Raw genomic sequence first — 26993 nt, forward strand, 5'->3', positions numbered from 1 at the left:
TTCCGGGGGGGGGCGTAATCAGGGCCGATGAGGGGGGAGACTGTGAGGGTGGGCTGTATGGCACCATAGTAAAAACTGAAAAATGTTTCATGACCTTTTTATTAGATTTAACTCATGTTTTAAAATCATCACACAAATTAAAGTTGGCTACTCAAGCCTTCTATGAAGCACTACGTCTACATCTTTCTTGGTTTCTTGTTATAATTTTGCACAACTCTGTTAATGAACTTCTTGAATGAAGTGTTTTCATCTTTGGTGGCTTCTCGTGTGTCCGGTACTTTCTTTGCTTCAATTGATATGCTCATTAGTTCATTCACATGATCAGGCAGAAGGCGACTTCTTTCAGAACACAAAATTCTATTCAATGATGAAAAAGAACGCTCAACTGTAGCTGTTGTGACTGGGAGTAGCAAGAGATGAATTCCTACTTCTTTCATCCCAGGAAACAGCACAAAGATCGGGTCGAGCCACTAGTGACAGTAAAAAAGAAGTTGAAGTCAAATCTTCCTTCATTCGTAGTATGATATTCCACTCTGTGTTCAAATTCTCTATTCTGTCCTGATCACATGGCAGCCCCACTGCTGCTAGTGCCTCACTCCACTCAACTGTTGGTGTTTTATAGGACAGGCATCTGTAAAAGCTACGTAGAGGTTGAGTAGAATCTAGAAGTCGCTGTTGTAGATTTTTAAGAATCGAGTCTGTGTACCTTTTCAGTTGTCTTAACAAACCCTTCTTGTGTTCTTCACTTAAGGATTCAATATAAATGCCTTCATTAGTCAACTTCTGGACTGAAGTCTTTGCTTCTTCCAGTACTTTTTCAATGGATAGCTCTCTGATTGATCCAAGTGTAGCTTCTATTGCTGGACAAAGATCTAATGCTGTTGTAGCAGATGCCTGGATGGCATTGTTTAATGACCCAAGTGGTTTCAACAGTAGACTGATGAGAGAGAGAATGGCAGTAGTCTTCTCTGAACGTAGTAGCAAAAGTAATCCACCAGCCTCACTACTTAGATCCGTCCCATCTTGGTAGATACTTTCCAAAGCCAGTAATAACGTCTGGAGTAATTTTAAGACAACAGCCAAGGATCGCTCATGAGAAAGGCAGCGGGTTTTCTCAGGTTGGGCTAATTTGAACTTCAGTCCCAGTGTATCTTTTATATTTTCCAAGATATTCAGTCTTTTTGGACTCTTGCTGAGGCCTGGTCTACACTAAGAGTTTGTCGAATTTAGCGCCGTTACATCGAATTAACTCTGCACCAGTCCACACCACGAAGCTATTTAGTTCGACATAGAGGTCTCTTAAATTCGACGTCTGTACTCCTCCCCAACGAGGGGAGTAGCGCTAAATTCGACATGGCCATGTCGAATTAGGCTAGGTGTGGATGGAAATCGACGCTAATAGCTCCGGGAGCTATCCCACAGTGCACCACTCTGTTGACGCTCTGGACAGCAGTCCGAGCTTGGATGCTCTGACCAGCCACACAGGAAAAGCCCCGGGAAAATTTGAATTCCTTTTCCTGTCTGGGCAGTTTGAATCTCATTTCCTGTTTGGACATCGTGGCGAGCTCAGCAGCACTGGCAACGATGCAGAGCTCTCCAGTAGAGATGGCCATGCAATCTCAGAATAGAAAGAGGGCCCCAGCATGAACTGATCGGGAAGTCTTGGATCTGATCACTGTGTGGGGCGATGAGTCCATGCTTTCCGAGCTGCGATCGAAAAGACGGAATGCAAAGATCTACAAGAAGATCTCTAAAGCCATGGCAGAGAGAGGATACAGCCGGGATGCAACGCAGTGCCGCGTGAAAATCAAGGAGCTGAGACAAGGCTACCAGAAGACCAAAGAGGCAAACGGACGCTCCGGATCCCAGCCCCAGACATCCCGTTTCTACAAGGCACTGCATTCCATCCTAGGTGCGGCCGCCACCACTACCCCACCCCTGACCGTGGACTCTGAGGATGGGATATTGTCGACGGCCGGTTCCTCGGAGATGTTAGCGGACGGAGAAGATGAGGAAGGAGATGAGGACGAGGCAGTCAACAGCGCTTACAACGCTGATTTCCCCGACAGCCAGGATCTCTTCATCACCCTTACAGAGATCCCCTACCAACCGTCCCCAGCCGTTAACCCGGACACAGAATCAGGGGAAGGATCACTCAGTAAGTGTTTAAAACATCTAAACATTTATTTTTAACAGAACAGGAATATTAACAATATTAACAATGGGTTTTGCATGATTACTTTGCCCTAGGCGCTTAACGTTTCAGTCCCTGGCAGTGCAACTACTGAAAAAAATCTAACAATGTCCGGTTTAGCATGATTGTTCTGCCCAAGCTGCTCTACTGTTTAGTCCCTGCCAGTGCAGCTACAGTAAAATCCGGGCTATATGTCCGGGGATAGAGCTGAAATCCTCCATGGACATCTCCACGAAGCTCTCCTGGAGGTAATTGGAAAGCCTTTGCATCAGGTTCCTGGGGAGAGCGGCCTTATTGGGTCCTCCGTAGTAGGAAACATTTCCGCGCCAGGAGACAAGCAAGTACTCCGGGATCATTGCCCTGCAGAGCATGGCGGCATACGGCCCTGGTCTTTGCAGGCTTTCCCGAAGCATCCTTTCTTTTTCCGTCTCTGAAATCCTCATCAGAGTGATGTCGCTCATGGTGACCTGCTTTGAATTAGGTAGGGGAATGTTAGTATTGGGACTGCTTTACAGCCACGAGGTGGAGGCGGGAGAGGGGCAGCATACAGGGATCTTTCCCTGGGACAGCCGCGAGGGGGTGGGACAGGGGCAGAGTTCATGCTTGCCGGATTGCTGGCAGCAGGGACTGGCATTGCTTTCAATGTGAAAGGAGGCCAGTGTTACTATTAAAGTTTTAAGCAGCCACAAGTCTACGGCTTACCATGTCGGCCTGCTACACAAATTCCGGTGTCCTGCCCCGCTTCTCTGATCTACACTGCAAGACCCCAGGCACTGAATGCGAAGGCCGAAAATTCGACCTTGTCCTGAGTGCGCATGTGATAGGTGCTGTGCATGGTCTTGTTCACAGAGAAAGACTATGTTCTTCGTTCACAACTAAATTTATCTTTCTGAGGAATTCACTCCCTTTTTCCCATTCCCACAGCTGCGACTGTCTCTCGACCTAGCCTGGCATCACACTCCCAGAGGCTAGCGCAGATGAGGCGTAGGAAGAAGAGGACACGGGAGGACATGTTCTCCGAACTTATGGGCTGCTCCCGAGCCCAGGCAGCCCAGCAGACCCAGTGGAGGGGTAACTTGTCCCAAATGCACCGATCACACATGGAACGAGAGGAGAGGTGGTGGCAGGAAGACCAGCAGGCGACTCAAACGCTGCTTGGACTAATGAGGGAGCAAACGGACACGCTCAGGCGCCTTGTGGATGTTCTGCAGGACTGGAGGCAGGAGGACAGAGCCCCGCTGCAGTCTATCTGTAACCGCCCTCCCCCGCCACCAAGTCCCATACCCCCTCACCCAAAGTCCAAAGAAGGAGGGGCGGCAGAGTCCGTGAAAACTCTCACTCCACCCCTGCAGACTGCTCTAGTACTAGAAGGCTCTCATTCCCCAAAATTTGACAAGTCCTTTCCTTCCTGCCTCACCCAAGCCCCCGTCCAAGTTTCACCCCCCAGTTTCATGTGTAGTTGCTAATAAAAAATACGTTTCTGTTAATTACTGTTTCCATCATGTTCTTTTAGAGGAGAGTCTGTCTGAAGGGGGGGAAGGGGGTTGGTAATTGGACAGGACAGTCACCTTTACCAGGGTACAGAGGCGGGGGCAGGTTCAGCAGCAGGGCACACACACATTGCAGTCACTAGTTACCCTGGTCAGTCTGGGAGGTGGTTTTCATGTTCTGTGTGGGGGGGCTCTGTGACTTTGTGGCAGGGGAGGGCAGTTAGAGATCTTATGCAGCGGTCCTTATCCTGGATCACAGAGCCACGCAGCAGGGGATCTGTAACCGTCCTCCCCCTGCCACAAAGTCACATAGCCCCCCCACACACAGAGTCCCGAACAGGAGGGGTGGCAGGCTTCGTTGAAACAACCAGTCCACCAGTGCAGAGCCTGTCATTCCTGGAGTTTAGAAACATCATTTGCATCACTACACTACACCCGCTCCCCTCCACAGTCTTCGTCCCAGGTTGAACACTTTCCCGCGAAAACAGTGATTTTATTTTTAAACCTGTGTTGGAAGGGGGGGAACGGGGTATGTAACTGGAGAGGATACTGAACATTTAGTGGGTAAAGAAAGGGGGGCAGGTTCAGCTTCTCTGTACACAAACTTAAAAGTCACAGGTTACCCTGCTCACTCAGGAACCTAGCTTTCAAAGCCTCCCGGATGCACAGCGCATCCCGCTGGGCTCTTCTAATCGCCCGGCTGTCTGACTGGGCGTAATCAGCAGCCAGGCTATTTGCCTCAACCTCCCACCCCGCCATAAAGGTCTCCCCCTTGCTCTCACAGAGATTGTGGAGCACACAGCAAGCTGCAATAACAATGGGGATATTGGTTTTGCTGAGATCACAGCGAGTCAGTAAGCTTCTCCATCTCCCCTTGAGACGACCCAAAGCACACTCCACCACCGTTCTGCACTTGCTCAGCCGGTAGTTGAAGAGTTCTTTTTCAGTGTCCAGGGCGCCAGTATAGGGCTTCATGAGCCAGGGCATTAGCGGGTAGGCTGGGTCCCCGAGGATGACTATAGGCATCTCCACATCCCCAAGAGTTATTTTGTGGTCCGGGAAGTAAATACCTTCCTGCAGCCGTCTAAACAGACCTGAGTTCCTGAAATCACGAGCATCGTGAACCTTGCCCGGCCATCCGACATTGATGTTTGTAAAACGTCCCCTATGGTCCACCAGTGCTTGCAGCACCATTGAAAAGTAGCCCTTTCGGTTGATGTACTGGCTGGCCTGGTGGTCCGGTCCCAGGATAGGGATGTGAGTTCCATCTATAGCCCCACCGCAGTTTGGGAATCCCATCGTGGCGAAGCCATCTATGATGACCTGCGCGTTTCCCAGGGTCAGTACCTTTGAGAGCAGTACCTCAACAATTGCGTTGGCTACTTGCATGACAACAACCCCCACGGTAGATTTGCCCACGCCAAAGTGGTTCGCGACTGACTGGTAGCTGTCTGGCGTTGCAAGCTTCCAGGGGGCTATGGCTACTCGCTTCTGGACAGTCAGGGCTGCTCGCATCCGGGTGTCATTGCGCTTCAGGGCAGGGGACAGCAACTCACAAAGTTCCAGGAAAGTCCCCTTCCGCATGCGAAAGTTTCGCAGCCACTGTGATTCATCCCAGACCTGCAGCACTATGCGGTCCCACCAGTCCGTGCTTGTTTCCCGGGCCCAGAATCGCCGTTCCACAACATCCACGTGACCCATTGCCACCGTGATGTCCTCGGCGCGGGGTCCCGTGCTTTGTGACAGGTCTGTGCCACTCTCAGACTTCAGGTCCTCACCGCGCTGCCGTAGCCTCCTCGCCTGATTTCTCAGCATCTGCCTCTGGGAAAGGTGGATGATAAGGTGTGAGGTGTTGACAACAGCCATAACTGCAGCCATGGTCGCAGCGGGCTCCATGCTTGCAGTGTTGTGGCGTCCGCGCTGTCACTGACCAGAAAAGTGCGCGAACTGATTTCCCACCGGCGCTTTCAGGGAGGGAGGGCGGTAGTGACGGACGGATGACGACAGTTACCCAAAAGCACCCTCGACACATGTTTTTACCCAGAAGGCATTGGCGGCTCGACCCAGAATTCCAATGGGCAGCGGGAACTGTGGGATAGCTGCCCACAGTGCACTGCTTCCAATGTAGACGCTTTCCCCGTTAGTGTGGACTCACAAAGTCGAATTACTGTCCTTAATGTGGACACACACGTTCGATTTTGTAATATCGATTCCACATATTCGATTTAAGTAAAATCGAACTACTCTTGTAGTGTAGACATACCCTGAAAAAAGAATATAACGAAGACATTAAGTTTATAGCTTTTTTAATGTCTTTTGAAGATTCTGCAGCTCGTACTAGTGCTAGTTGGAGTAGATGGCCTCTGCAGTGTGTATAGGAGAGATTAGGGTTACACTTTTCTCTGAGCAAAGCTTGTACTCCACCATGTCTTCCAGAGAAGTTTGCAGCTCCATCAAATGCACAAGCAGCCATCTGTTTGGGGTCCAATTGACAAGCATTTAACTCTTCTAAGATGTGGGTTGTCACAGATGCAGCCGATGTGTCTTCTATATCTTGAACATCTAGAAATGCATCTACTGGCCTACCCCTGACATCAAGATAACGTACACAATGACTTAATACTTGATGCCCTTTTGCATCGGTGTATTCATCAGCCATGTATACAAATTTTTTGAATGTGGTGAGAGAGTTCTTCACTTTTTCAACTGTTGAGTCTTTCACTGTTGCACCGCATGTTTCTAGCCAGTCAGTTGAGTTTCTTGCAGAAAGATAGTGAGCATTTGCTGGTCTTGTTTGGAACCAGTGTTCAACTTCAGGATGAAGAAGTGACAATGCACTTAACATTGGCCTCCAGTTTGTAGTGTGCGGTATCTCTTGCTTAAATAGAAAGTAGGATGCTACAGCCATGTTTGTTCGCATGAACTGTGTTGTGTCTCCAGCATTCTTAACAGCCTCATTAAGTACTTCTAAAATTGGCTTTGGAAGTAGGCTTATAAGGCTTTCTGCATGTTGATGCACTCCAGAGGCCTGGTATTTTGCAGCCTTTTCACGTAGTTTGTCAGCATTGGCTTTGCTGATCGGTTTGACAAACCAAGCTCCTCCACTTTTACCAATTATAGCATTGGGAAGCTTTCCTTCTTCGTAAGCTTTTTTTGCAAGAGGTGCACCAGTAGCCATCTTTTGTAACTTCAATAAATGGGAACACTTTGACCGACAAAGATCGGGAACTGCCTTTAGGTTTTGGAGACACTGTTCCTTCAGTAGGTAGCTGTATTTGTGCTTTGGGCTGGTTGGATGTAGATATACCACTTGAACTTTCAGATGACATGTTGATATATTCTTGGTTCTTGATGTGTTCTTCACCTTGGTTAGTTTTTGAGGCCTTTGAGTGGAAAAATTGTTGTATTGTTTTTTTTCATTTTTACTTTGACCTGCAACATATAAAAGAGAGATCATAAATTAAATCTTTTGTTAGGATAATGCAAATTTAACATAAGGATAATGCAAGTTACACCAAAACACATAACAGGTCTAGATTTCTAAAAAAATATAATTTTTTTTAAAAATGTATTTAATTTAAATTGACTTTTGAAAAGTAAGCCATCATGGGATAAGAGGGAAGTCCTCTCATGGATCAGTAACTGGTTAAAAGATGGGAAACACATGGTAGGAATAAATTATCAGTTTTCAGAATGGAGAGAGATAAATAGTGGTATCCCTGAGGGGTCGGTTCTGGGACCATTACTGTTCAACATATTCATAAATGATCTGGAAAAATGGGTAAACAGTGAGGTGGCAAAATTTGCAGAGGATACAAAACTATTCAAGATAGTTAAGTCCCAGGCAGACTGTGAAGAGTTACAAAGGGATCTCACAAAACTGGGTGACTGGGCAACAAAATGGCAGATGAAATTCAGTGTTGATAAATGCAAAGTAATGCACATTGGAAAACAATCTCAACTATACATACAAAATGATTGAGTCTGAATTAGCTGTTACCACTCAAGAAAGAGATCTTGGAGTCATTGTGAATAGTGCTCTGAAAACATCCACTCAGTGTGCAGCAGCAGTCAAAAAAAGCAAACAGAATGTTGGGAGTCATTAAGAAAGGGATAGATAATAAGACAGAAAATATCATATTGCCTCTATATAAATCCATGGTATGTGCACACCTTGAATACTGTGTGCAGATCTGGTCACCCCATCCCAAAAAAGATGTATTGGAATTGGAAAAGGTACAGAGATGGGCAACTAAAATGATTAGGGGTACGAAACTGGAGGAGAGATTAAAATGACTGGGAATTTTCAGCTTAGAAAAGAGACGACTAAGGGGGGGAATATGATAGAGGTCTATAAAATCTTGACTGGTGTGAAGAAAGTGAATAAGGAAATGTTATTTAATCCTTCACATAACACAAGAACTAGCAGTCACCCAATGAAATTAATAAGCAGCAGGTTTTAAAAAAACAAAAGGAAGTACTTCTTCACACAACATGAAGTCCAGGATAAAGGATAAAGGAGTTTGAGGCGCAAGTGGTGTTCTCGTCCATCCTCCCTGTGCAAGGAAAAGGCCTGGGTAGAGACCGTCGAATCGTGGAAGTCAACGAATGGCTACGCAGGTGGTGTCGGAGAGAAGGCTTTGGATTCTTCGACCATGGGATGGTGTTCCAAGAAGGAGGAGTGCTGGGCAGGGACAGACTCCACCTAACGAAGAGAGGGAAGAGCATCTTCGCCAGCAGGCTGGCTAACCTAGTGAGGAGGGCTTTAAACTAGGTTCACCGGGGGAAGGAGACCAAAGCCCTGAGGTAAGTGGGGAAATGGGATCCTGGGAGGAAGCACAAGCAGGAGAGCGCAAGAGGGGAGGACTCCTGTCTCATACTGAGAAAGAGGGACGATCAATGAGTTATCTTAAGTGCCTATACACAAATGCAAGAAGCCTGGGAAACAAGCAGGGAGAACTGGAAGTCCTGGCACAGTCAGGGAACTATGATGCGATTGGAATAACAGAGACTTGGTGGGATAACTCACATGACTGGAGTACTGTCATGGATGGATATAAACTGTTCAGGAAGGACAGGCAGGGCAGAAAAGGTGGGGGAGTTGCGTTGTATGTAAGAGAGGAGTATGACTGCTCAGAGCTCCGATATGAAACTGCAGAAAAACCTGAGTGTCTCTGGATAAAGTTGAGAAGTGTGAGCAACAAGGGTGATGTCGTGGTCGGAGTCTGCTATAGACCACCAGACCAGGGGGATGAGGTGGACGAGGCTTTCTTCTGGCAACTAGCAGAAGTTGCTAGAGGGCAGGCCTTGGTTCTCATGGGAGACTTTAATCACCCTGATATCTGCTGGGAGAGCAATACAGCGGTGCACAGACAATCCAGGAAGTTTTTGGAAAGTGTAGGGGACAATTTCCTGGTGCAAGTGCTGGAGGAACCAACTAGGGGCAGAGCTTTTCTTGACCTGCTGCTCACAAACAGGGAAGAACTAGTAGGGGAAGCAAAAGTGGATGGGAACCTGGGAGGCAGTGACCATGAGATGGTCGAGTTCAGGATCCTGACACAAGGAAGAAAGGAGAGCAGCAGAATACGGACCCTGGACTTCAGAAAAGCAGACTTTGACTCCCTCAGGGAACAGATGGGCAGGATCCCCTGGGAGAATAACATGAAGGGCAAAGGGGTCCAGGAGAGCTGGCTGTATTTTAAAGAATCCTTATTGCGGTTGCAGGAACAAACCGTCCCGATGTGTAGAAAGAATAGTAAATATGGCAGGCGACCAGCTTGGCTAAACAGTGAAATCCTTGCTGATCTTAAACGCAAAAAAGAAGCTTACAAGAAGTGGAAGATTGGACAAATGACCAGGGAGGAGTATAAAAATATTGCTCAGGCATGCAGGAGTGAAATCAGGAAGGCCAAATCACACTTGGAGTTGCAGCTAGCAAGAGATGTTAAGAGTAACAAGAAGGGTTTCTTCAGGTATGTTAGCAACAAGAAGAAGGTCAAGGCAAGTGTGGGCCCCTTACTGAATGAGGGAGGCAACCTAGTGACTGAGGATGTGGAAAAAGCTAATGTACTCAATGATTTTTTTGCCTCTGTCTTCACAAACAAGGTCAGCTCCCAGACTGCTGCACTGGGCAGCACAATATGGGGAGAAGGTGACCAGCCCTCTGTGGAGAAAGAAGTGGTTCGGGACTATTTAGAAAAACTGGACGTGCACAAGTCCATGGGGCCGGATGCGCTGCATCCGAGGGTGCTAAAGGAATTGGCGGATGAGATTGCAGAGCCATTAGCCATTATTTTTGAAAACTCATGGCTATCGGGGGAGGTCCCGGATGACTGGAAAAAGGCTAATGTAGTGCCCATCTTTAAAAAAGGGAAGGAGGAGGATCCGGGGAACTACAGGCCAGTCAGCCTCACCTCAGTCCCTGGAAAAATCATGGAGCAGGTCCTCAAGGAATCAATTATGAAACACTTAGAGGAGAGGAAAGTGATCAGGAACAGTCAGCATGGATTCACCAAGGGGAAGTCGTGCCTGACTAACCTGATTGCCTTCTATGATGAGATAACTGGCTCTGTGGATGAGGGGAAAGCAGTGGATGTGTTATTCCTTGACTTTAGCAAAGCTTTTGATACGGTCTCCCACAGTATTCTTGCCACCAAGTTAAAGAAGTATGGGCTGGATGAATGGACTGTAAGGTGGATAGAAAGCTGGCTAGATCGTCGGGCTCAACGGGTAGTGATCAATGGCTCCATGTCTAGTTGGCAGCCAGTTTCAAGCGGAGTGCCCCAAGGGTCGGTCCTGGGGCCGGTTTTGTTTAATATCTTTATTAATGATCTGGAGGATGGTGTGGACTGCACTCTCAGCAAGTTTGCCGATGACACTAAACTAGGAGGCGTGGTAGATACACTAGAGGGTAGGGATCGGATACAGAGGGACCTAGACAAATTAGAGGATTGGGCCAAAAGAAACCTGATGAGGTTCAACAAGGACAAGTGCAGAGTCCTGCACCTAGGACGGAAGAATCCCATGCACAGCTACAGACTAGGGACCGAATGGCTAGGTAGCAGTTCTGCAGAAAAGGACCTAGGGGTCACAGTGGACGAGAAGCTGGATATGAGTCAACAGTGTGTTCTTGTTGCCAAGAAGGCTAACGGCATTTTGGGCTGTATAAGTAGGGGCATTGCCAGCAGATCGAGGGACGTGATCGTTCCCCTTTATTCGACATTGGTGAGGCCTCATCTGGAGTACTGTGTCCAATTTTGGGCCCCACACTACAAGAAGGATGTGGAAAAATTGGTAAGAGTCCAGCGGAGGGCAACAAAAATGATTAGGGGTGTGGAGCGGATGACTTATGAGGAGAGGCTGAGGGAACTGGGATTGTTTAGTCTCCAGAAGAGAAGAATGAGGGGGGATTTGATAGCAGCCTTCAACTACCTGAAGGGGGGTTCCAAAGAGGATGGAACTCGGCTGTTCTCAATGGTGGCAGATGACAGAACAAGGAGCAATGGTCTCAAGTTGCAGTGGGGGGGTCTAGGTTGGATATTAAGAAATACTATTTCACTAGGAGGGTGGTGAAGCACTGGAATGCGTTACCTAGGGAGATGGTGGAATCTCCTTCCTTGGAGGTTTTTAAGGCCCGGCTTGACAAAGCCCTGTCTGGGATGATTTAGTTGGGAATTGGTCCTGCTTTGAGCAGGGAGTTGGACTAGATGACCTCCTGAGGTCCCTTCCAACCCTGATATTCTATGATTCAACCCGTGGAACTCTTTGCCAGGGGATGCTGTGAAGACCAAAACTATAACAGGATTAAAAAAAGAACTAGATAAATTCCTGGAGAATAGGACCATCAGTGGCTATTAGCCAGGATGGGGAGGGATTTAACACCATGCTCTGAGTGTCCCTAGCCTGTTTGCCAGAAGCTTGGAATGGGCAACGGGATGGATCACTTGATGATTACCTGTTCTTTTCATTCCTTCTGAAGCACCTGGCCTTGATCACTGTCAGATGACAGGGTACTGGGCTATATGGACCATTGGTCTGACCCAGTATGACTATTATGTAAAAATTAATTATAATAATAAAAATGTTTAGTTTAGAAACTCTCCAACATAATGACCTCTCAAGATAGCAACGATGTGAGATAACAACCTTGGCAAATAATGCATTTTAAAAATCTTGGCCTACTAGGAAACATATTTATATAAGTTTCTATTCCCAGTCACAAATCTAGCATTCTGGAGCAAAGTTACTAAAATATAGTCCAACAAACAAATGTTTATTTAACATGCCCCTCACTTTTCCCTCCACTGCACCCCACTCACCGGTGTTGTCCTTGGTCAGGGGAGACTCAGAGTTCAGAGGTACTTTCACATGAGTACACCCCCCAGGTAGGGGGCAAGAAGGCACCTTGCTCGTTCCTCCAGCTGCTCACTGTTCACTCTGGCCACTGCTGTTTGTTGTGCCACCGTTCACTCCACCACTCTGTTGCCAATGGCCCTGTGCCGTCACCTTCTGCTGCCACCTGCCACTGTGACCTCTGCGAGTTGGTCTCTTGAGGTTCCACCCAGCTCTCAGTGATTTCAGCTGAGCTCTCAGGGCGGGAACCTGGCTGCTAGTGCAGGCTGGGCTGTCTCTTCCACAGAAATGCTGTCCCACAGCAGGACTAAGCACTTAGACCTGATTATCAGTGATTTCAGCAGCAGTGGTCACTTAACAGAACAAAAGACTATCTTTGGAGCCTAATCAGCTCTGTCTTTAAACAGTGGAGAGGGACAGGTCCCCACCCTCTCTCTTGATGCCCTCAGTCAGCACAGGCTAAGTACAGTTCTACTGACCTTTACTCATACAATAAGAACAACAACATTTCATCTCCTCCCCACATTCAAGTGATTTGTAACCCAACCCCAGCCAAAATCTATCACTTGGGCATCACAGCTCTGTTTGCTGGATACCTAGGTAGATTATGTGTAAATGTAAATACAATCTGGTCCTGAAGCCTTTCCCCCCAGACCCAGCTCATCACTAGCTGTCAGGGAGAGCTCATTTAGACTTTGCTTACAATTTATCATTTGAAATTATTAGGTTGGCCAACATCACCAAAAGGAATGCACTGACATTGTCATAAAAAACAACAACTGTATAAGGAAGCTAGTCTATGTTCATATTTTTCAAATCTATTATACTTTTTCAGATACACGTATTTTATCATACACTGTATATGCTTTTAAAGTGTGTATTAATGTTTCAATTTCAATTCAAATTTCCAAACAGTCACTAAATTGGCATGTAACTAGTTCACAAAACTGGGGTGGGGGAGGTTGTGGAAATGCAGGGGGGGTGTAGAGAAATCACTGTTTTGAAAGAAACATTCTGTCCATTAGATAGCTAAACAAGTGGCACCTATTTCCACAAAGCTTCTTATGGCTATTTAATTTCTCACTAGAACTGTAAAATTTAACATTTTTGCTATTTTTCTTATAACATTTTTGTGTATAGTCCACACACCCTGAAAATATTGCTGATCAAGCATTTTAATTTGAAATTTAAGTAATCAGTTGAGATTATGATGTTATAAGAAGGTATTGTATTTCATCTACTGAAGCAGACAGATTATAAATGTTAATCGCAGTGACTTCCAAGAAGACTTTTTGACAAACATTTTTAATATTTAATTAAAATAGTCATCTCTTCTGTCAGTCAATTAGAATGCAGTGAGCTGTAGTTACTGTATTTTGCTGGCATCCTTCAGAAAAAATAAACGATGAGACAAGGTGGGTGAGTTAATATCTTTTCTTGGTGAGAGAGACAAGCTTATGAGCTACACACAGCTCTTCTTCAGATCTAGGAAAGGTACTATGAGTATCACAGCTAAATACATGATCAAACAGATGCTTTAGCATAAGTAGTGTAGTTAGTACATACTCTAGGAGATCATTCAAGGTGAAGTGTCCCGTTAACACTCGTGTAGTCATAGGACAAAAAGGGGGGTTAGTTGGTTTCAGATTGTTGTAATAAGTAAGGATTCTGTGACTTTCATAACGGCTGGTGTGGCTGACTTCAGGGCCAGCTGCTGGTCCCCAGGGTCAGCTGCACGAGTCACTAAGCAGCGGCCGGTGTGGCTGGCTCCAGGGACCGCCCGAGCTGTGGTTTGTGCGGCTAGCTCTGGGGAGTGTCTGAGCAACGATCCCGGGGGCTGCCCTGGAGCCAGCTGCGCCAGCTGCTGCTTGGGTAGCCCCGGGCAGCTGTTTTGGAGACCACTGGAACAGGGTCTGAGGACCACCCGAACAGCAGTGGTCCCCGTGGCCTCCTGAGCAACGGCCTTAGGGGTGCCCAGAGGGGGCAGTCAACCCCCAGCACTGGAGCAGGTCCCCCCCCCCCCAAGCAGGGCTCCCCGGGAGCAGCAGGGACCCAAAAGTAGAGATTTAGTCAAGGGTATTTTTGTTAAGTGATGGACAGGTCACAGGCCATGAATTTTTATTTACTGTCCCTGACCTGTCCATGACCTTTACCAAAAATACCCATGACTAAGGGCATGGCTACACTTTCGAGTTAGAGCACATTAAAGCAGACCAGTGTGCTCTAACTCACGACGCATCCACACTGGCAAGGCACGTAGAGCGCTCTGACTCCGCGGCTAGAGCGCTCCTGATACTCCACCTCAGCACGTGGAATAACGTTTAATGAGCCCCCGCTGGAGTGCCACGGCACCAGTGTGGATGCCCTGGTCTGTTAATACGCTCTGATCGGCCTTCAGAAGTGTCCCACAATGCCTGTTCTAGCCATCTGGTCATCAGTTTGAAATCTACTGCCCTGCCTCAGGTGACCAACCGTCGGCCCCGCCCTTTAAATTCTCTGGGAATTTTGAAAATCCCCTTCCTGTTTGCTCAGCCAGGCATGGAGTGCTCTCAGCGAATCTTTCCAGGTGACCATGCCTCCATGCTCCAAGTGATCCCCAGTATGGAGTGATGGCGAAGGCCTGGACCTCATCAGTGTTTGGGGGGAGGAAGCTGTCCAGTCCCAAGTGCGCTCCAGCCATAGAAATTACGATCCTTTCGGGCAGATATCAAGGGGCCATGACCGGAACACACTGCAGTGCAGGGTTAAAGTGACAGAGCTGTGGAATGCCTACTGTAAAGCCCGCGAGGCAAACGGCCGCTCCGGTGCTGCCCCCGCGACCTGCCATTTCTGCAAAGAGCTGGACACAATACTTGGGGGCGACCCCACCTCCACTCCAAGTTCTACCATGGACACTTCAGAGCACAGTTCAACAAGGCACGAGGAGGAGCAAAGCGGGAGCGAGGGTCCTGAGGCGGAGGAAGACAACACGGAATCCCTAGATGCATGCAGCCAGGAGCTGTTCTCAAGCCAGGAGGAAGGTAGCCAGTCACGGCGGCCAATGCTTGGGGAAGGACAAACACCAGAGGAGGTTCCCGGTAAGCGGCTTTTATTTTGGGAAGGAAGTTATTTAGTGCGGGCGCTTGGGGCAAGGAGGGTTAGGGCTGCATGCATGCCTAGATGTAGAATAGGGCGTTGATGTGCTCTTTCACATCGTGGTAATCAGCCTCAGTGATCTCTTCAAAGGTCTCAGCCAGAACTTGGGCAATGTGCTTGCGCAGGTTTCTTGGGAGAGCCTTTTTTCCAGTCAGGCTAACATGTCCGCACCACTGTGCTGCGAGGGGAGGGGGGACCGTTATTGCACACAGGCAAGCTGCATATGGGCCAGGGTGGAAGCCGTATTGTAGTAGAAGACCCTCCCTTGCTTCCCAGGTCACCCTCAGCAGCGAGATATCTTCCAGGACGAACTCCTGTTCAAAATGTGCGGACAGTGTTCAGTATAGGGGCCCACTGCAGCTGTTGGCACAGAAACCCAGAGGACAGGACAGCCATGAAACAATCAGTCCCCCTTGACCCTGTGCTTACTCACCATTTTGGGGCTCCCATGGGTTATGTGCGCTCGCTTTGGGATGGGCAAATTATGCTATTTTGTAGACTGTGCTTGCCCTCCTTAAGTACGGGGGAATCATTGCTCTGTCTGGTGTGAACAGTGCTGCCTTTGTTAAGTGTTGCAGTTTGCCTTTACAGATGCAACCTTGAGATCTCAGCCATCCATGTTATCACCGGCCGAGACACTGCAAAGAATCAGGAAGAGGCCACGTAGAAGCAAAGAAGACATGCTGCATGAAGTAATGCAGAAGTCACTTAATGAGAATCTAAAAGTGCCAGAGTGGAGGGAGAGTGAAAGGAGGATCCGCCAGCAGAATGCAGATTGCCGGCACAAAAGCACGGAGCTCCAGCAGCAAAGCACGGATCAGCTGATAAGAATCATGGAGCACCAAGCGGACTCGATCCAGGCTCTCGTAGTCATGCAGGCGGAGCACTACCGCGCCTGCCCCCCCGCTGCAGCCTTTGCCCCAAAACTCTTTCTGTTGTGCCTCCATGTCACCTGCAACCCACTTTCCCCAACATCCGGGTTCTTATCGCCACCAGCTGCCTCCAACACCTGTAGCTTCACCACCCAGCCCTGAAAACTACGACCCTTACCCACTGCACTCAACCCCCATCACCATGCAGTATAGCCATCCTGAAGTGCAGCACTCATAGTAGAGCACTCCAGACAGGAAGGCTGAGTATAATAACACTGCTCTACAGCCAAAATGCTTCTGAAATAAATGTAGTCAAACTTTACTAATTCTGGGTCACTGAGAACGAAAATGATGGTTAAAATTGTTGATTGGCTCTAGTTTTCAAGATATGCTATTGGGTCAGTATATACGACCCTTGACTTGGGAATGGCGGAGGATAAGTGAGTTATAAAGGGAAGGGATCTCAATTTAAACCAGAAATGACTAAAATACATCTTTGACTGGATCTATGAATGAATCTATGACTGGGTTTGGACAGTACTTGCTTTTTAGGCAAAACAATGAATGATGCAATCTGAAGCTGGTATTGCGTCATACATGATATGAATTGCATCATGTTATTCCTAGAAGTCATGGATGATGCAATCATAACGAAGCTTCCATCACTCTGCTGAACAAATTGCCCTATCTCAGCTCTAGAAATCATACAGTGTCGTGCTCTCTTATTTGTCAGTGTTTGATTTTGCAAAGGGACACATTTCTGTTTAGCCAAAGTGAGCAGAGATGCCTCGTACTTGTGTGAACAGTGCAGATAACTTCTGCTATGTTTGTGGTGAAGTGACTTTTGCATCACAAAAGCGCAGTATAACCACTATGGTTAAGAAAGCCTATCACCTTTCTTTTGGCTGCAAAATTGGAGATCAGGACAAGAGGTGGGCCCCACACATGTGCTGCAACACTTGTGCAACAAATCTTCGCCAGTGGTTGAACAGGAATAGGAAATCTATGCCTTTTGCAGTGCCAATGATTTGGAGAGAGCCAACAGATCATACCAGCAATTGTTACTTCTGCATGGTGCCTCCAGTTGGGAAAGGTGTGTCAAAGAAGAAAAAGTGGACTGTGCATTATCCAAACATTCCATCAGCTATACGCCCAGTACCCCACGGAGAAGGACTGCTGGTTCCTGATGCACCAGAATCATTCTCACTTGAGTCAGACGAGGAAGAGGATGAAACTTCTGGTCCTGAACCATCAATGTCACAGGACCCACATTTTCTCCCATCCTCCTCCTCTGAACCACACCTCATAACACAAGGTGAACTGAATGACCTTGTCAGGGATTTGGAAGTACCCAAGAGTAAGGCAGAGCTGTTGGGCTCCAGACTACAGCAGTGGAATCTCCTGGCAGGTGATGTTAGGGTTTCCATGTTCCGTGACCGTCAAAAGGATCTTGTCCCATTCTTCTTCATGGAAGGTGATCTTGTAGCCTGCAACAACATCGATGATGTGATGACAGCCCTCAACATCGTTCACGATCCAGATGAGTGGAGACTGTTCATTGATTCATCGAAGACGAGTCTTAAAGCTGTTTTACTGCATAATGGCAATGTTTTGCCATCAATTCCGGTTGGTCATGCAGTCCATAGGAAGGAAACCTATGACAACATGAAACAACTTTTGAGGTGCATAAACTATGACCAACATCAGTGGCAGCTTTGTGGCGATTTGAAGGTTGTTGCTCTCTTGCTTGATCTGCAGACTGGATACACAAAGTACTGCTGTTTTCTCTGCGAATGGGACAGTCGTGCAAGAGATTCCCACTACATCAAGCAAGATTGGCCACTCCGACAGTCATTGGAGCCTGGGAGGAAAAGCGTTCAGCATCCACCACTTGTTGAATCAAGGAAGATTTTGTTACCACCCTTACACATCAAGCTGGGTCTGACGAAGAACTTTGTCAAGGCCATTGACAAAACACAAGCAGCTTTCAAGTACCTCCGTGGAAAATTTCCAAGGTTAAGTAAAGCTAAGATAAAGGAAGGTGTCTTTGTTGGTCCTCAGATTCGTGAACTTCTTCGAGATGATGCATTTGACCATGCACTGCGTGGCAAGGAAAAGACGGCATGGAAAGCCTTCCAGTTAGTGGCAATAAATTTTCTCGGAAACAACAAGGCAGACAACTACAGGTTGTTGGTGGAAAACCTCCTCAAGGCATACAAAATCCTTGGTTGCAACATGTCACTAAAGATACATTTTTTGCACTCTCATCTAGATTTTTTTTCCACCAAACTGCGGAGCAGTGAGCGACGAGCACGGCGAGCGATTTCACCAGGACATTGCAACAATGGAGAAACGCTATCAGGGCAAATGGAGCCCATCAATGCTTGCTGGACAGTGACAAGAGATGCTCCATTTAATGAATACAAGAGACAAGCCAAGAAGCGCCGAGTAGACACTGAATAGGACTAAACTATGTACAGAATAGTTTTTTGCCTTTTGTTTCATAATACATTTTATTTATATAACCCTTTTGCTGATTTTTAAAGTGTTACATAAACAGGACAGGTGAAATATTATCATGTAAAGCAACCATAAACACATGAAAAGACCTAGGTTTACAATTTATCATTAAAACTCTACTATCTACACAATATACATAGACATAAAATGTAAAAACTTAAATATCTTAGAAACAGTAACCAATCATTTGTTTTAATTGTCATATTTGAATTCAGCACATCAAAATACATAATAAATAGCACATTTTATCTCTGAAGCAGACGACTTCTCAAAAATTGTAGACCGGTGTAACAGGACATACGCAAATCTGTGATTGTGCCGTTCCCCACCCCACCCCCTTGCTCTTTCTGTTTCCCAAGCAGTTGTGTTTCTTTTCAATAAATGGATTTTTTGGCTTTGAAAACATTCTTTATTATTGCATAAAGTAAAAGATACCTTAGCCCAGGAAAGCAACAGGCACTGCAAGTCAGAGTAGCAAAAACAGATTCTTACTAACATTGGAACTACAGCACTTCACTCCCGTGTAGGGCACCAGACATTACTGATGGCTTTCAGCCTCAAATTGCTCCCTCAAGGCATCCCTAATCCTTGCACCCCTGCGTTGGGCCCCTCTAATAGCCCAGCCCTCTGGCTGTTCAAATTCAGCCTCCAGGTGTTGAACCTCCGAGGTCCATGCCTGAGTGAAGCTTTCACCCTTTCCTTCACAAATGTTATGGAGGGTACAGCATGCGGCTATAACTGTGGGGATGCTGTCATCGGCCAGGTCCAGCTTTGTTATGCTCATAGAAAGCACATGGGATCTTTCTAGAGGAAGGCAAATACGCAGCATTTATTGAAATACAACAGTTAGCATATGCTTTTCAGTCATACATACACACACACACACACACATACATATATATAATATATATATATATATGTATATATATGTATATGTATATACGCGCGCACACACAGAGACTCCTGCCAGTGATGTTCATAGTTACCAGTCTATTGTAGCTCGAGTCAATCTAATGGCCAGTTAGATTGAGCACGAGTGTGGAGCTGGGCTCTTGTCGGTCGCGGTCCGATGCTCTTGGAGTGTGGCAAGACGAACCCAAAGTCCCATGGCAAAGCACCCTGTTCTTACAGGGTTTTTTTCTCTGTTGAAGTCGATGGATTTTGCTGTGTCAGTTTGTGACCGGTTACTTCTTAATTGGTGTAAACATTCCAATACACCTCCGAGAGGGTCATCCTGTCCTTTGTTCCGATTTAATCAATTGTCCTTAGGGGTGCCAGCCTTCACCTCAGGGTCGTCAATCTGCCCTTCATCATCGATGCGCGTTGATGATTCTTTGATGTCCTTTAAGTCCTCTCACTCCTTCCTTGACCATCTGGCTATAACAATGACCTTCACACCTTATCTTTTCCTGATGCATGCATTCCTCATTCACACAAACAGATTGAGAATGCAAACAGTAGTATTTTATATCAAGCAAAAAGGCATTGCAAATTAAACCTTGCTAAGTTTTACAATCAATAACCAAGAGAATTTACATTGAGACCCAGGCCTTCAGTGTTCCTCTAATCTCTTTAACATAGATACAATACACTCATAAGGATTGTTCTGGTCTGTCATTGCTTTCTGCTATTCAAAAAAGGGTGGCTGACAGGATGAAATCAAATCATACATTAATTCTCGTAGTACATTATAAAATCCAGCTCCTACCGCTTCCCATACAGAGAGCACCAGAGGCCCTTTAAATGGCCAAAAGCACACTCCATAGTCATTCTGCACCGGCTCAGCCTGTTGTTGAACCGCTCCTTGCTGCTGTCAAGGCTCCCTGTGTAGGGTTTCATGAACCACCTCATTAAAGGGTAAGTCTCCAAGGCTCATAATGGGCATTTCAACTTCCCCTACGGTGATCTTCTGGTCTGGGAAAAAAGTCCCAGCTTGCAGCTTCCTGAACAGGCCAGTGTTCCGAAAGATGCATGTATTAATGTCAATGAAATGCCCACGGTGATCCTTAAGCACCTGGAGAACCATAGAGAAATACCCCTTCCGATTAACATACTCAGAGGTAGGTGGGCTGGTGCCAGAATTGGAATATGCGTGCCATCTATCGCCCCTCCGCAGTTAGGGAAACCCATTCGTGCAAAGCCAGCCACAATGTCATGCACGTTACCCAGAGTCATGGTGGTTCTGAGCAGGATGCGATTAATGGCCCTGCAAACTTGCATCAACACGATTCCAACGGTAGACTTTCCCACTCCAAAGTGGTTAGCGACCGATCGGTAGCTGTCTGGAATTGCCAGCTTCCAGATTGCAATAGCCACCCGCTTCTCCACCATCAGGGCAGCTCTCAATCTCGTGTCCTTGCGCCGTAGGGTGGGGGCAAGCTCATCACATAGTCCCATCAAAGTGACTTTTCTCATCCAAAAGTTCTGCAGCCACTGCTCATCATCCCAGACTTGCATGATGATGTGATCCCACCACTCAGTGCTTGTTTCCCGAGCCCAAAAGCTGCGTTCCACAGTGGTGAGCATGTCCATGAATGCCACAAGCAATCTTGTGTTGTATGCATTACTCAAGTCGTTATCATTGTCAGAGTCCTCACTGTCAGTTTGGTTCTTAAGGAGTAACTCGACTGCCAAACGTGACGTGCTAGTGACACTCGTCAGCTATATTCCTCAGCAGTTTGGGCTCCGTTCCCACAGACTGAAAGGGAAGACAGCGCGCGCAGCGCACAAAACGTTGAAAGATGGCGCCAAATGTGGATGGAAGCAGAGGGATTGCTGGGATGCAAACTGATGCATTACGGGGTCTTGGGACAGGACCCAGAATGCCCCGCACCCCCCGCCCCCTTTCCACAAGCCACAGCGCCAGAATGGGAAGAGATGCTCTGTGGGATAGCTGCCCATAATGCACCGCTTCCAATGCCGCTGCAAGTGCCGCAAATGTGGCCATGCCAGTTCGCTTGCAGCTGTCAGTGTGGACAGACTGCAGCACTTTCCCTACTGTGGTCTCCGAAGGCTGGTTTATCTCAAAGCGCTCTACATCTACAAGTGTAGCCATTTCCTAAATCCAGTGTCTTATTAAGACCATGCTTTTTAACGTCTAGCAAAGTTTTGAATTTAAGCTCTGAGGTTCATCGTCTGAAAGAAATTTTATCTGAACCCCCACTTCTGGCCTTCAGATGACCCTCCAACCTCTCCAGAAGCTATCTCCCCAAAGACCAGGACACACCAACTCCAAGCGGCACTAGGTCCTGCTAGAACAACAGATGCAAAACCTGCATCTATATCTATCTCTATCTCTATCTACTGCTACGATGATCAACACCCCCCACAACACATCTTTCAAGATCCATGGGTTCTACATGTGCCTATCCCAACATGTGATGTACCTCATCCAGTGCACTAAATGCCCCAATAACAACTATGTAGGTGAAACTAGCCAATTACTATGCTCTCAAATGACCTTGCACAGGAAAATGATAAAAAAAACAAAAACCATATCACCTGTGGGTGAATACTTTTCACAAAGCAATTACTCTGTATCTGACCTCTGTCCACATCCTCAAAGGAAACCTGCTCAACGCTTTCAAAAGACGAGCCTGGGAGCTTAAATTCATAACTTTTTAAGAGACTAAAAATCTTAGTTTTAATAAAGACACTAGATTTATGACTTACAATCTGTAACACACTAACCCCCCTTTTTGTTGTATGACTACTTCTTTTGTATGGTTTGGGTACAAATATATATCTGTGTGAGATAGCCAGCACATTGCTGCAGCAGTGAGCTGGTGAATGTCCTTCAGGCCCTGACAAAAGAACGAAGGGGACACTCAGATATGATGTGCTCCATCATTTGTGCCTGGTGACCACAGTTGCATACAGGTGTTTACCTTATTTTTCATTTAAAGAGGGTTTGTCCACATCTCCCATGAGATGTCCTGATGTGATTCATCTGCACCAGTCTTTCCAACATAAATCAAAACCCGGTAGTTTCCCTGCCAGGTCAGTATGACTACAGGGATGTTAATGGGTCATTTCACTTTGACTGGCCCCTTTAGAATATGTGCTAACTACTTATGCTAAACTATCTGTTTGACAGGTTTCAGAGTAGCAGCCCTGTTAATCTGTATCCGCAAAAAGAACAGGAGTACTTGTGGCACCTTAGAGACTAACAAATTTATTTGAGCATAAGCTTTCGTGGGCTACATCCCACTTCTTCGGATGCATAGAGACTGTCTGTTTGAGTTTGTGTTTAGCTGTGACAATCTAAATACCTGTCCCAGACATGAAGAAGAGCTCTGTGTAGCTCCTAAGCTGCGCTCTCTCACTGAGGCCAGGGCTACACTGGTGCTTTACAGCACTGCAACTTTCTCTCTCAGGGGTGTGAAAAAACACCCCCCTGAGCACAGTAAGTTACAGCGGTGTAACGCGCCAGTGTAAACAGTGCCTGATGCTGTAAACTAATCCCCTTGTGGAGGTGGAGTACCTGCAGCACTGGGAGAGCTCTCTCCGAGCGCTGGCGCACAACCACACTCGCACTTCAAAGCGCTGCCGCGGGAGCACTCCCGCGGCAGTGCTTTGAAGTTTTGAGTGTAGCCACGGCCTAACAGAAATTGGTCCAGTAAAAGATATTACCTCACCCACCTTGTCTCTTTAAGAACCTGGGACTGACATGGCTACAACTATACTGCATAAAATAAATTATATCAATAATTTTGTATAGTAGAAAGTAATTGTAACAACATTCTTATAAGATCATCTTTGCTGCTTTAAAACTTGTACTTAATATTTTATGCCTCATTGAATGTCTGCTAATGTGAAAATGGCAATGGAATAACACTTTAGCTTACTACCAAAAACTAGGGCTTTCGATTAATCACAGTTAACTCACGGGATTAACTCAAAATTAATCGTGATTAAAAAATTAATTGCGACTAATCACAGTTTTAATCGCACTGTTAAAGAATAGAATACCAATTGAAATTTATTAAATATTTTTGGACGTTTTTCTACATTTTCAAATATGTTGATTTCAGTTACAACACAAAATACAAAGTGTACACTGCTCACTTTATATTACAAATCTTTCCACAGTAAAAATGATAAACAAAAGAAATGGTATTTTTAAATTCACCTCATACAAGTACTGTAGTGCAATCTCTTTATTGTGAAAGTGCAGTTTACAAATGGAGATTTGTTTTGTTACATAACTGCACTCAAAAACAAAACAATGCAAAACTTTTGAGCCTACAAGTCTACTCAGTCCTACTTCTTGTTCAGCCAATCGCTAATACAAACAAGTTTGTTTACATTTATGATGTCACCAGAAAGTGAGAACAGGAGTTCACATGGGACTTTTTGTAGCTGGCATTGCAAGGTATTTATGTGCCAGCTATGCTAAACATTTGTATGCCCCTTCATGCTTTGGCCACCATTCCAGAGGACATGCTTCCATGCTGCTGATGCTCATTTAAAAAAAAAAAATGCTTTAATTGAATTTGTGACTGAACTCCTTAGGGGAGAATTGTATGTCTCCTTCTCTGTTTACCCACTTTCTGCCATATATTTCATGTTATAATAGTCTAGGATGATGACTCAGCACATATTCATTTTAAGAACACTTTCGCTGCAGATTTGAGAAAACGCAAAGAAGGTACCAAGATGAGATTTCTAAAGGTAGCTAGAGCACTCGACCCAGGGTTTAAGAATCTGAAGTGCCTTCCAAAATCTGAGAGGGATGAGGTGTAGAGCATGCTTTCAGAAGTCTTTAAAAGAGCAACACATCAATGTGGAAACTACAGAACCCGAACTACGAAAAAAGAAAATCAACCTTCTGGTGACATCTGACTCATGATGATGAAAATGAACATGCGTCATTCCGCACTGCTTTGGGTTGTTATCGAGCAGAGCCCGTCATCAGCATGGATGCCTGTCTTCTGGAATGGTGGTTGAAGCATAAAGGGACATATGAATCTTTAGCGCATCTGGCATGTAAATATCTTGCAATGCTGGCTACAACAGTGCCATGTGAACGCCTGTTCTAACTTTCACATTGTAAACAAGAAGCGGGCAGTATTATCTCCTGCAAATATAAACAAACTTGTTTGTCTTGAGCGATTGGCTGAACAAGAAATAGGACTGAGTGGACGTGTAGGCTCAAAGATTTTACATTGTTTTATTTTTGAATGCAGTTATTTTTTGTACATAATTCTACATTTGTTAATTCAACGTTCATGATAAAGCGATTGCACTACAGTACTTATAGACTCATAGACTTTAAGGTCAGAAGGGACCATTATGATCATCTAGTCTGACCTCCTGCACAACGCAGGCCACAGAATCTCACCCACTCCTGTAACAAACCCCTAACTTATATCTGAGTTATTGAAGTCCTCAAATCATGGTTTAAAGACCTCAAGGTGCAGAGAATCCTCCAGCAAGTGGCCCGTGCCCCACACTGCAGAGGAAGGCGAAAAACCTGCCAATCTGCCCTTGAGGAAAATTCCTTCCCGACCCCAAATATGGCGATCAGTTTAAACTTGTATTAGGTGAATTGAAAAAAAAAACGATTTCTTTTGTTTTTTATAGTGCAAATATTTGTAATCAAAAATAAATATAAAGTGAGCAGTGTATACTTTGTATTCTATGTTGTAATTGAAATAAATATATTTGAAAATGTGGAAAATATCCAAAAATATTTAAATAAATGGTATTCTATTGTTGAACAGTGCGATTAATCACAATTAATTTTTTAATCGCTTTTCAGCCCTACTAAAAACTACTGGGAATGTTTAAAAATGTAATCTCTTGGAAAAAATGGTATGTAAGAAATTTTCATGACAGTTATATGCTCTGTTGTGAGTGTAGGTGTCGCAGTAAGATTATATGATAATACTTAGTCACTAACTACTGCTGTTGTTTACTCCACTGTGATGATAGCTCAACTTTTTAAGTTTATCCACCATTCCCTAATTTTTTCTGGAGTATCATTCAGGCTTCTCCAAGACTGAGGACTTTTGGGTCATAGTGTAGAAAAGGAATTGAGAAACGGATTATGAGCAAGGAGTTCCTATGATCTTTGAGTGGCCTCTACACATTGCCACTCTTGGAAAATGCCCCTGTGGTGCCGCTGACCTGGTGGAAACCTCTAGAACCAGTGTCTGCTGGAGTGATCTCATACCCCTTCTCATGCCTTTGAACGTTCTGAAGGTAAAGTAAAGAAAGGGGAGGGCTATTTCATCATCCTCAGTTCCTTCCGCCTGCAAACCCAGGCTCCAGTAATGAATAACAGGACTTTGAGGTAGAGGGGAAGATAAGCAGGTAGTGTGAATGTTCAGTATCTCATCTTGAAGAACTCCCACTTCTAAGTAGAGCTGGCCAAAAGATTTGTTCGGTGAAAATGCACATTTGGCAACATTGAAATGTATTGTAAATTCATGTCAGTTTCACTGAATTGTTTGTGTTGAGGGAAAAATGCCAAAAAGTCAACATTTCACTTGACATTTTCTAATGAAATGTTTCAATTTTTTGATACAAGATTTGTTTTGAAATTTCTTTTGATTTTATTTAAAAAAAAAAAAAAAGTTAAACATAAAGACAGCTCAAAATTGTATTTACTCTACTTAAAATGATTTTTTAAAAACTTTTTGATTAGTTGAAATCTGTTTTTGGTTTGACACAAAATGGTTTTTTTGTTTTTGCAGAATTGCCAGCAAACTAGAAAACCATTATATGCACAGCTCTGGTTGTAAATAACCTTCATTTTATTAAATGGCTTCTGCTTAATCTCACTACTGGGAGTTTATCAAACAGTGCATATCCTCCCCAGAATTAGTTAAACAGGGATTGTAACACTACCCTCCCAAATTGGGGCATCAGATCTGGATACCAAATCAGTTGAGTAATGTTTTATGGAGGTATGGATTGATCTGGTACTATAGATCTCTGCTATTGTGATATGCGTAAGACAAGCCCTGAATGGTGTGTTGGACCTGATCAAATGATCCCTAAATCCTTCTGTCATGGTGATCTTAGCCAGCCTATAACATTCCTCAATACTACATATGATTAACTTAGATAAATGCTGAGTTGTAATGGCCTGACCCTTGTGGTTATCCTCAAATGATACTAATAATAGAGGTGAGTCTGTAAGCGCCATGGACCTAAATAGGTCAAAAGTGGATGTCTTCTGAACATCTACAATACACAACTTTGCCTCTCTTGGATGAGGGTGATGTCTTGGGAAGAATATGGCAGATTCAAGGTCTGAGGTGGAAATTGGTTCCCACCTTAGGCAGAAATTTAGAATGTGAGCAAAAAAAATCACATGAAAGATTGTAAAAGGTGGTGGCTTGACCATCAATTCTCCTAGCTGAGGTTATGGCTGTAATAAAAGCCCTCATGATACAGAGATGTAATATGGAACATTCTCCC

At 45.5% G+C, this 26993-nt stretch overlaps 1 protein-coding gene across 2 annotated transcripts in view; it reads left to right on the forward strand.

The window, feature by feature from the left end:
- Positions 1-26993, forward strand: part of JMJD1C (jumonji domain containing 1C) — a 352929-nt gene that overhangs the window by 140362 nt on the left and 185574 nt on the right. The window lies entirely within an intron of this gene.

The sequence above is a fragment of the Terrapene carolina genome, unplaced genomic scaffold (genome assembly GCF_002925995.2).
Source record: "Terrapene carolina triunguis isolate 2854851 unplaced genomic scaffold, T_m_triunguis-2.0 Scaffold95, whole genome shotgun sequence".
NCBI lineage: Eukaryota > Metazoa > Chordata > Testudines > Emydidae > Terrapene > Terrapene triunguis.